The 10,422-nt window shown below is 39.4% G+C and overlaps 1 long non-coding RNA gene across 1 annotated transcript in view; it reads left to right on the top strand.

The window, feature by feature from the left end:
* Positions 1-394: 394 nt before the first annotated feature.
* LOC134355145 (uncharacterized) overlaps positions 395-10,422 on the top strand; it is a 99,562-nt gene continuing 89,534 nt past the window's right edge. Inside the window, exon 1 of the long non-coding RNA XR_010019962.1 lies at positions 395-567. This is a non-coding gene — a long non-coding RNA (uncharacterized LOC134355145). The remainder of the gene's footprint in view (positions 568-10,422) is intronic.

Raw genomic sequence — 10,422 nt, 5'->3', positions numbered from 1 at the left:
TACTTCAAGGAGAGTCCCCCCTCGTTCTTCTAACCTCCAGCGAGTAAAGGCCCAGAGCCATCAGACACACTTCAAACATTAACCTGTTCACTTCCAGAGTCATTCTCGTGAACCTCCTCTGGACCCTCTCCAATGCCACACATCTTTTTTTAGGTAAGAGGCCCAAAACTGTTCACAAAACTCCGATTGTGGTCTGTCCAGTGCCTTATAAAGCCTCAGCATTACCTGCTTGTTTTTATATTCTAGTCCTCTTGAAATGAATGCTAACATTGGTTTTGTCTTCCTCACCACCAACTCAACCTGCAAGTTAATCTTTAGGGAATTCTATACATGGTCTCCTACATCCCTTTGCACCTCTAAGTTTTGATTTTTTTGTTCCCCTTTTAGAAAATAGTCCCAGGGATGTGAAAAGAACTTGGGGCATCTGTGGAAAACCCACATGATCTCTGGAAGAATGGGCAAAATCCTCACAGACAGCACCGAAGGTCAAGAGAAGCCACACTGTCAGCGGTGTGAGGCAGCGCAATACCACTGAACCACATTTCTTTACATAGCTGCTTTCATGAAGTAAGGATTTCAGTCTAAAAATGTAAAAATTGAATCTAGTTGGTGTTGATTCTTTATTATACGCATGCCTACAGTCTGAATCTTTGTAATTCTGCCTGAGCCACACAAATACTGAATATATATTAATATGGGCAGAAGTCTCAGTTTTGACCTCTGAATTCCAATGCACCAATTATTGACACTCTTTAAATTTGCTATTTATCTCCTCATTTCCTCACGGTGCTATACACTACCTTCTATTCAGATTAACTATTGCATGGTAAAAAAAAGGTCTTAGTAAAAGACTTTTCTCCTTGGAGGATGAGAGGTGACCTGATCGAGGTGTATAAAGTGATGAGAGGCATTGATCGTGTGGATAGTCAGAGACTTTTTCCTAGGGCTGAAATGGTTGCCACAAGAGGACACAGGTTTAAGGTGCTGGGGAGTAGGTACAGAAGAGATGTCAGGGGAAAGTTTTTTCACTCTGAGAGTGGTGAGTGCGTGGAATGGGCTGCTGGCAATGGTGGTGGAGGTGGATACGATAAGGTCTTTTAAGAGACTTTTGGATAGGTACATGGAACTTAAAAAATAGAGGGCTATGGGTAAGTCTAGTCATTTCTAAGATAAGGACATGTTCGGCACAACTTTGTGGGCCGAAGGGCCGGTATTGTGCTTTAGGTTTTCTATGTTTCTATGTAAAATGTTCATGCCAACAAAACATAATCTTTAATAGAAGCACTATTTTTAAATGTATTCACTAGATGAATTAAATGCAGCATTCACTTACTGAACTCATTGCCTATTCACAAATTAGGTTTTCCAGCTCTCATAAATGATTTTAAAATCAGAACGACTGGTCTATTGTGTGTTGATATGACTTAAATAGATTCACTGTTTCCTGAAGACACTGGGATAAGATTAATCCATTCCCATATTTAACCTTGGACTCAGCACTGCATGGGGAGCATACTCAGGGTAAAGTAAGCTCAGAGCACTGGTTGAATCTGGCAGCCTGCCCAATGAGAGTAAGCAATATCAAACTGCCTGCCTCACTCACAGTGAAACTAAATTTCCTTTGAAAACCCAGCTAGAATTTCTAGGACCGTTCCAACCCTATGCTTCGTCTGTACACTTTCTTATTTTCTGGTAGAGGTAATTGCACAGTGGAATGAACCCCTTTTCTTCACCTGGACTCAGGGGTATCCGCACTGGATGAAATCAGCATACACTAGTGTTAAATTAGGGGTTACTTGTCAGTGGAGCTCGAAGGGCATGAAAGGTCCATTCCGCACTCTATCTCCAAATAAAAATAAAAACCAGGCATGGTTCTCCCTATAGAATGGCTGAGGTCCACATTGAATGCTTCTATTAAATGACAGATCAGAGGAACTCCATGCCTCAATTATTAAGTGAATGACTTTTATGCTGGAGGTAATTGAAGCTAAATGAATTTCTAAAGGCTATTAACCACAATCAGGGAGGGCACCAAGTTCACTGCTTTAATAAAACAATTAATGGAAGGTAGAATATACTGTATGAGCTCAGCAAAAGCAACTATTTAAAGTGAGTGAACTTCAAAGTAATTTGTCTAGAAATTAAAAGCAGTTTTAAAACAGATGTCCAGAAGATTTTGAAATATACTCCATTTATCTTAAAAAATTTGGCAAAAACATCTGAATAAAACTAAGACAGAAGTGAAAACAGTGAACTGAGGCTGCATAGAGTGGCTGCTTAAACTAGTTCGTTCCTCACAAAGTCATATGTGTAAATGAAAATAAAAGATTAACGCAGATACTGGAAACCTGAAGCAAAAACAGAAAATGCTGGGCAACTCATCACATCAGGGAGCATCTGTGGAAAGAGAAACAATCAACGTTCTGAGCCCATGACCCTTCAAATTGATCCCTCAACATGCTAATATACTAGCAGGTCTCAAACTTGCTAGGACAGAACATCTTCCTTCTAAGTCATAAATCCAGATCTCAACCAGTTTAAATATATAAGGGAATACTAATAACATGTTGGTAAAATTTAAAGGGGTGTGCTCAATTAAAGGTCAGTTTCACAATAGTATACTGATAAAGGTTGGAAACAAATTCCTGAGGCCTTCAGGAAGTTCAAACCACATTTCAACTGTGACTAGCCTTACCTAAATTAACTACAGAATTTGAAAGCAACAGATAAGCTAAACGAAAAGAGGTCTTATAAACAACTTAAAGGAGAAGCTAACTTGCAAGTGCTGAGATTTTATGGAAAGTGGAAGGTTGAATTTAGTAGGCCAGGCAGTATCTATGCTAAAAAGTACGTTTTTGGCTGCGACCCTTTGGCAGGACTGGAGAAAGAAAGATGAGCAGTAGGTTTAAAAGGTCGGGATGGGGTGGTGGGAGAGAGAAACACAAGGTGATAGCTGAAACTGGGAGGGGGAGGGACGAAGTAAAAAGCTGGGAAGTTATTGGTGAAAGAGCTACAGGACTGGAGAAGGGGGAGTTGATTGGAAAGAACAGAAGGCTATGGAAGAAAGAAAAGGAGCTCCAGAGGGAGGCGATGGGCTGGTAAGGGGATAAGGTGAGAGAAGGTAAAGAGGATGGGGAATGGTGAAGAGGGGAAGGGTCATCACTGGAAGGTTGAGAAATCGATGTTCATGTCATCAGGTTGGAGGCCACCCAGATGGAATATAAGGTGTTGTTCCTCCAACCTGAATGTGGCCTCATCACGACAGTAGAGGAGGTCCATCGCCTCCCTCTGGTGCTCCTGCCCCCTTTACTTTCTTCAATGGCTTTCTGTTCTCTCCTATCAGACTCTCCCTTCTCCAGCCCTGTATCTCTTCCACCAATCAACTTCCCAGCTCTTTACTTCATCCCTCCCCCTCCAGGTTTCACCTATCACCTTGTGTTTCTCTCTCCCCTCCCCACCTTTAAAATCTACTCCTCTTCTTTTTCTCTCCAATCCTGCCGAAGGGTCTCGGCCCGTAACATCAACTGTACTTTTTTCCATCGATGCTGCCTGACCTGCTGAGTTCCTCCAGCATTTTGTGTGTGTTGCTTGGATTTCTAGCATTGCAGATTTTCTCTTGGAAGGATGAATATGTCCAAATTATTGACAGCCCATTGTTAAAAGCACTGTGCCCAATCCCAGGGATGAAGGGTCACTGTAGCCAAAGAAAACATTTAGCATACATTGACTGTAATGATTCCAAGGCTCAGAAACTATAAGTGCGACATGAAGTATGCAAGTGATGTATGTTGGAAGGTCAAGTAGAGTAGGACATTTACAGCAAATGGTAGAGCACCAATAAATGCTAATTAACAGGTGACCTTGGAAGTTGAAGTCAATAGTTCTATGAAACTGGCAACATAGGTGGATTGGGTGGTGAAATGGGCATGTTGTTCTTGCCTCCATAGGTCAGGATGTAGTTCATAAATGCTGGGATAGTACATTGCAAACCTACAATACACTGGTTTAGACTACACTTTGTGGAGCTCTGGTTGTCATAATATAGAAATGATTTGGTTGTACTGAGAGAGGGCAGAGGAGATTTACCGGGTTTGTGGACTTTAGTTCTGTTGAGAGAGTGCATAGGTTGGGTTTATTTTCATTGTAGTGGATGAGTCTAAGGGGTAGACTTATAGAGATATATAACATTATGAGAGACATGGATAAGGCAGGAGAACAAATTCCCCTTCTTTCCTCTATTCCCCACTTCAACCTTCCACTCCCTCGCACTTGCCTTTCATTTCCCCCGGGTCCCTTCTTCCTTCCCTTTCCCCTGTTGTCTGCTCATCTCTCCCATCAGATTCTTTCTTCTCCTGGCCTTGACCTTTCCCACCCACCTGGCTTCACCTATTACCATCTAGCTAGCCCCTTTCCCCTCCCCTCACCTTCTTTCATTCTGGCATCTTTCCCCTTCCTTCTCAGTCCTGAAGAAGGGTCTCGGCCTTTTTTCCATCAAAGCTGCCTAACTTACTGAGTTCCTCCAGTGTTTTGTGTGTGATACTTTAGATAGTCAGAATCCTTTTCTCATTGTAAGGGTAAAAAAAAACGGTAGGGCATACAGTAGCTTTAATGTGTGAGGAAGGAGTTTTAAGGATGAGTTGGGATTTTTTTTTTATTACATAGAGAGCATTAGATAATAGCAACTTGCCAGCAGAAGAGATGGTGGAGTATAAATCATTATGTTTAAGAGACATTTAGACAGGCACTTACATAGCCAAGGCATAGAAAGCAAGTGGGATGAGAAAAGACACACAAAAAGGTCAGAGTAAACATGGTAGGACAAGGGACATGCTTCTATGCTGTACAACTCTATGAATCTGTGTTGGGAAATTGTAGCTATGAGGAAGGATGTGAAATATCAGAGTGGACAAGATTGGTTAGTGATTTGATAGATGTTTTGAAAGGTATGATTAGTTTTGTTGGAGTGAATAATAAAAGAGTATTTCCATTGGGTGTGGCATCAGTGATGAGGGCTTTAAAATCATCATTGGATGAGGGGGCTCAGAAATATTTTTTATTGGGCATTACAGGAAAATGAAATTCTTCCTGATAGGGGTTGGTTGAATCAGAGACCATAGTTTTTTTTTGTTTTCTAGGGGTAAAATTGATTGATATTCACTGTAACAAAACCAGGTAAAGTGAGTGAAAGGGAGCTGGGCAGTAAGAGTATTTTTGATTTGTATAACAAAATGCTGGAACCGACAAGACGAGTTGAGTCACCTTTAAACCTCTGTGGTTTGATGGAAATCTCATTCTAGCACTAATCCAACATATGAGTTCTTTTATTCCTTTCATGAAAAACAATGAATGCCAATATTCAGAATGAATTAGGAGGTTGTGCACACTGAGGTGAATCTGTAACACCACAAAGGAGAAAAGTAATCTGTAACTTCACAGGTAGATGCCTCTGTTAAAAGCTCTGAGGAGTCTGGAACAAACTGATAGCATTTACATTGAAAACACTGATTTTAGCAGAAGCCAATGTATGACAACATAGAAACAGAGCTATTAACTATTACATATTGATGTGAGAAATTTTCTAGAAGGAAATGTGTGGTAGAAAGTGGTTATTGATGCCTAGAACATGTAGAAGGGAAGGAATGGAGTGTGCCAACAAGATTATAAAGATAACTCTTGAGACTTCAGCTATTTGAATTCTCACAAAAAAACCCATGAAAAGAAATGGTGCTATATGATGCACTATCTCTCAAGCATGACATGGGAGAGATCTGGGTTTGACAAAACAATTGCTAAAAAATGTGACACCAATAAAACTGAATAAGACAAGAGATCAACAAAGGATAACAAATGTTTTCACTAAGTGATCTGGAATGAGCAAGGAGGTAGAAAAAAACACCGTTGAAATAAGATGGAAGATTGTGTTCTCCCAGTTGAATTCTGAATCATTCTGCCTTAAAATTAAAAGGAGAATCACTTCTGCAGATGCACATGGGAAAAGGAAAATGCAAGTCAGGCAGTAAATCTGCTATGCACTAATATATACAAAAGCACAGAGAGGGGTGCTAACATGCTAAAAGTACAGAAATATACACACTGGGAGATGTTGTTTGCTACAGTTGTTTGGCAGACTGGTATGCATGGGATTGCTCACTTGTTCTGACATAATTAAGAATAGTACCTCACTGTTACAGATACTACTTTACATTGGAAGAATGCAAAAATTAAGAGCTACAACAATATTGAGATGTCTGAACAGGCTGTTTACACTGTTTACACTGGCTTACCACTGTCCCGAATCGAGGACCAGATGCCTGACATATATAATAAAGGAACAGAATTAAGAGAAATCTAAGGGAAAACTTCTCATATGCAGTTTGTAATTGGAATCTGCAATATGGTTTACCATTGTAGCTTCTCAACAGCACCTAAGATATGGTTTCATAGCAGGACATATCCTAACAATCAAAGAAACCTTTATTAGAAGAAAGATCCAGTCCTTGCCTGGTTGTCACTCTGAGCAACATTTTTACAGATGACATGAAATCACCAGCTCTTGAATGACAAAACTGACATGCCAGCTTTGACAATTGACGCATATCCTCCACATTACCAAGAAGTAAGACAATGATTGACTGATGTATAAATATAGGGGAAATAGCATTGTAACAGGGAGGTTTAATCAGTACTTGAGACAGCATCCATCATTAAGAGCCTCCATCACCCAGGTTATATCTTCGTCGCATTGCTACCATTAGGAAGGAGGTACAGAAGCCTAAAGGCACACACTCAACGATTCAGGAAAAGCCTCTTCCTCCCTGCCATCTGATTTCTGAATGGGCATTGAACGCAAGAACACTATCTCACGACTTTTTGTATTTCTACTTTTGCACTACAAATTTCATTTATCTATTATATATTGCACTGTCCATGAATGGAAAATCTTACAAAAGGTAGTGGATTCGGCCCAATACATAATGGGTAAAGCCCTCCCAACCTTTGAGCACATCTACATGAAACACTGTTGCAGGAGAACAGCATCTATCATCAAAGATCTTCCCCTTCAGGTAGAAGGTACTGGTGCCTCAGGACTTACACCACCAGGTTCAAAAACAGTTACTACCCCTCAACCATCAGGCCCTTGATCAAAATACACGCATCTATTGAGATGTTTCCAGAATCAATTATTTCACTTTAAAGACTCTATATCTTGATATTTCATGCTCAATAATCTTGAAATATATCTTGATATTTCATGCTCAGTTATTTATTGCTATTTATTTAAGTTGCATTTCAACAATTTGTTGTTTTCTATGCTCTTGCTCTTTTGTTGATCGTGTTTGCACTTACTATTCTATAGATTTGCTGAGTATACCTGCAGGAAAAAGTATCACAAGGTTGTGTGTCATGATGTGTATGTACTGTACTCTGATAAATATTTCTTTGAATTTTGAACTTTGAACGTTGTACTGGCGCTGCAAAGACAACAAATTTCACAGCGTATGCCAGTGATTCTTATTCTGATTCTGAGAGGACAAGTAGTGATGCATAGGGTCTGATTTTAAAAATCAGTGGAAATTTTTGATAATGTTGCAACCACAAGGGACACACTGTACGTCATTGAGACCAAGACAGGTCAGCATATGATATGGAATGGAATCCATCTTTGGCCTGTGTTAGAACTAATAAAACAGAGAGTAGAAAGAGCAACACAAGAAACATTAATTTACAATAACAGGACAATCAGGCACCACATCATTAAAACGGAGAAAGATTGATCATGCCCAAGACCGCAAAATGAAATTGAAACGCTCCACCTCAGTGGTACTTTAAGAAGCATAGCATGTTTTAAAGCAAATATCCAAGTTTATTATTTTTAAGAAAATGGGGATATTGTTGCAAAAATAAAGGGGTATTCCACATTGTTGTAGGGCAAAAAATATTTGGACTTACTATTCTATGTAACTCACTATTCAAAGTAGAGATCATATTTTGCATCTCCTAGCAACACATGTCAGTAGTCTGAAAATAAACATTATAAAAGCCACAGATCTGAGTCTTAAAATGCAATTAAGAAAGAGAGTTTTGCAACAACAAAAACATAATAAATCCCATCTGGATGGGAATTTCCATCTGGAAAGCTTTGATGTAACAACCAAGGTCTGGTATGACAATACACCTCACCATCTAGGCCACATCCTGGAATCATTCTTTGCTACTGTGTTAATTCATGATAAAACTGCATCATAAAAATATATGGTAAACTCGTGCAATCAATTAATAACTGCAGTAAAACAGAACACATTTGAGAATTAATATTCAATTAACATCATTATGTAGCACATTACTAACAAAATTCTTTCATTATTACTCTATTGCCCCTTCCTGTTTGCAGTGACCACATGCATCACCACTGTCCAAAGCTGTCTGCACAACATTGGTCCAAGATTTTACAACATAACATGCTGGATTTGGATTCCATTCATCTATGCTAAATAGGAAGAAAACACTTTCTTTTGACACTGCAGACAAACCTGGCATTCATGGTTTAATCTTATTGAACAGAATTCAGCTTTACATATTTTGGAGGGAGAGGAAACTAATCTTCACTTGCATGGCACTTCAACCTGTGGTCAGTGTATGCATTTTGAGTTATGGTTCTAGATCCCACTGTATGCTCCAGATTCAGCTTGGGCTATTTTCATTCTTGATATCTACAATTATTGAAACATCACCATCTAGCTTATACATCACCTCTTTACTACAGTTATTTTGCATGCTGCAATTTAATATTATAACTTTTTATTATTAGCACAGTTCTTTAATCAGGCTACATTACTACATTAAGGCTATAAAGATTTCAATTGAACCATGGGCCCTTCTTCAACAGAACTGCTGGACAAGGGTCGGAGAATGGGAAACTTTGTTTATTGAGGTTCATGCAGGTTTAGGAAAGAAGCAATAAGATCACAATGGGGAGGAAGTGGAAGGTCCACCAGATTTTCCTGCATTCAATTCATTTCATGTTAAAATGATGTATCCTGGGGATTTCTTGTCTGCCTTGATAATCCTACCCACTGCTCTTAGCTTTAGGAAGGGACAAGTCTCATTGATCTTGAGATGATCTACAGATAGTAAATCAATGCTATCTCCAAGACTTTCAGCTTCCATCTCTGTAACTTCTTATCTTCTTTCACAACTGCCTCAGCTTAGCTACTGTTGTACCCTTCATTCATGTATTTGCCAGCTTCCGACTTTACTATTCAAGAGCACTTTTATTTGGTCTTCTAACCTTTGTAATTGGGGGTCCCCATCCAAATTCTGATATATGTTTCCTAACTTACACTATGTTCTATTCTTCCTCTAGCCAGCAGTGGTTGATCAATATTAGACACCTGTTAATCAGTCCTTCAATTTAAAATATATATAACTTACTTATCCTATCCTAGCTTCACTGCTGTCCATCTCTGTAGACTCATCCAGTCCCACAGCCTTCAGATATATCCATAGTCAATCAATTCACTTTTGGTGGCTACGCCTTAAGATATCAAGCTCTGAAATTTCTTCCCTAAAACTACCCATTTTTAGGAAGTTCCTTTAGAAACAAATCTCCTTGAATAAATAATTTGGTCATCTGCCTTATTATTGTTGGTTCAGTATCACATATTTTTTGAAGATGCTCTTTTAAAATGCCCTGGGTTGTTTTTCAATTACTAAATGTGCCAATATAAATGTAAGTGTTGTTTTTTTTGTCAGGGCCACAAGAGAAACCCCAAAATGTTGACAGCTAAAGCCTTGTTTGGGAAAGAAATATGAAAAATATTGTCTCTTCTTTGGACATTTACTGGCCCAACTTTTCTGACCATTGACAGTACTGAGAGCTCCTGTAGATACCAGCTGATAGAAGAAACAGTGCTGTTTTGGGTGGAGTTGTGAGTGATGCCAGTATTTGCCACCTCAGGAGAAAACTGTTACATGTAAAATTATAAATGGTAATTGCATTGGTTATTGGAGCGTAATCTGAATTACTGTACAACCCATCATCAGGGATATGGAAATGGGAAGGCAGTTCTGTATATTGTATTGTGGAGTATTTAAGCTTTAAGTTCCTCGGGGTCAATATCACAGATGACCTGACTTGGTCCAACCAAGCAGAGTTCACTGCCAAGAAGGCCCACCAGCGCCTTTACTTCCTGAGAAAACAAGAGAAATTTGGCCTGTCCCCTAAAGCCCTCTTTAATTTTTATAGATGCACCGTAGAAAGCATTCTTCTAGGGTGCATCAAAACCTGGTGTGGAAGTTCAAGCAACACACATTAATGTTGCTGATGAATGCAGCAGGCCAGGCAGCATCTCTAGGAAGAGGTATAGTCGACGTTTCGGGCCGAGACCCTTCGTCAGGACTCACGATCAAATATCGTTGTGA

This window comes from Mobula hypostoma, chromosome 12, assembly GCF_963921235.1.
Source record: "Mobula hypostoma chromosome 12, sMobHyp1.1, whole genome shotgun sequence".
NCBI lineage: Eukaryota > Metazoa > Chordata > Chondrichthyes > Myliobatiformes > Myliobatidae > Mobula > Mobula hypostoma.
This window is presented reverse-complemented; position numbering and strand designations above follow the sequence as displayed.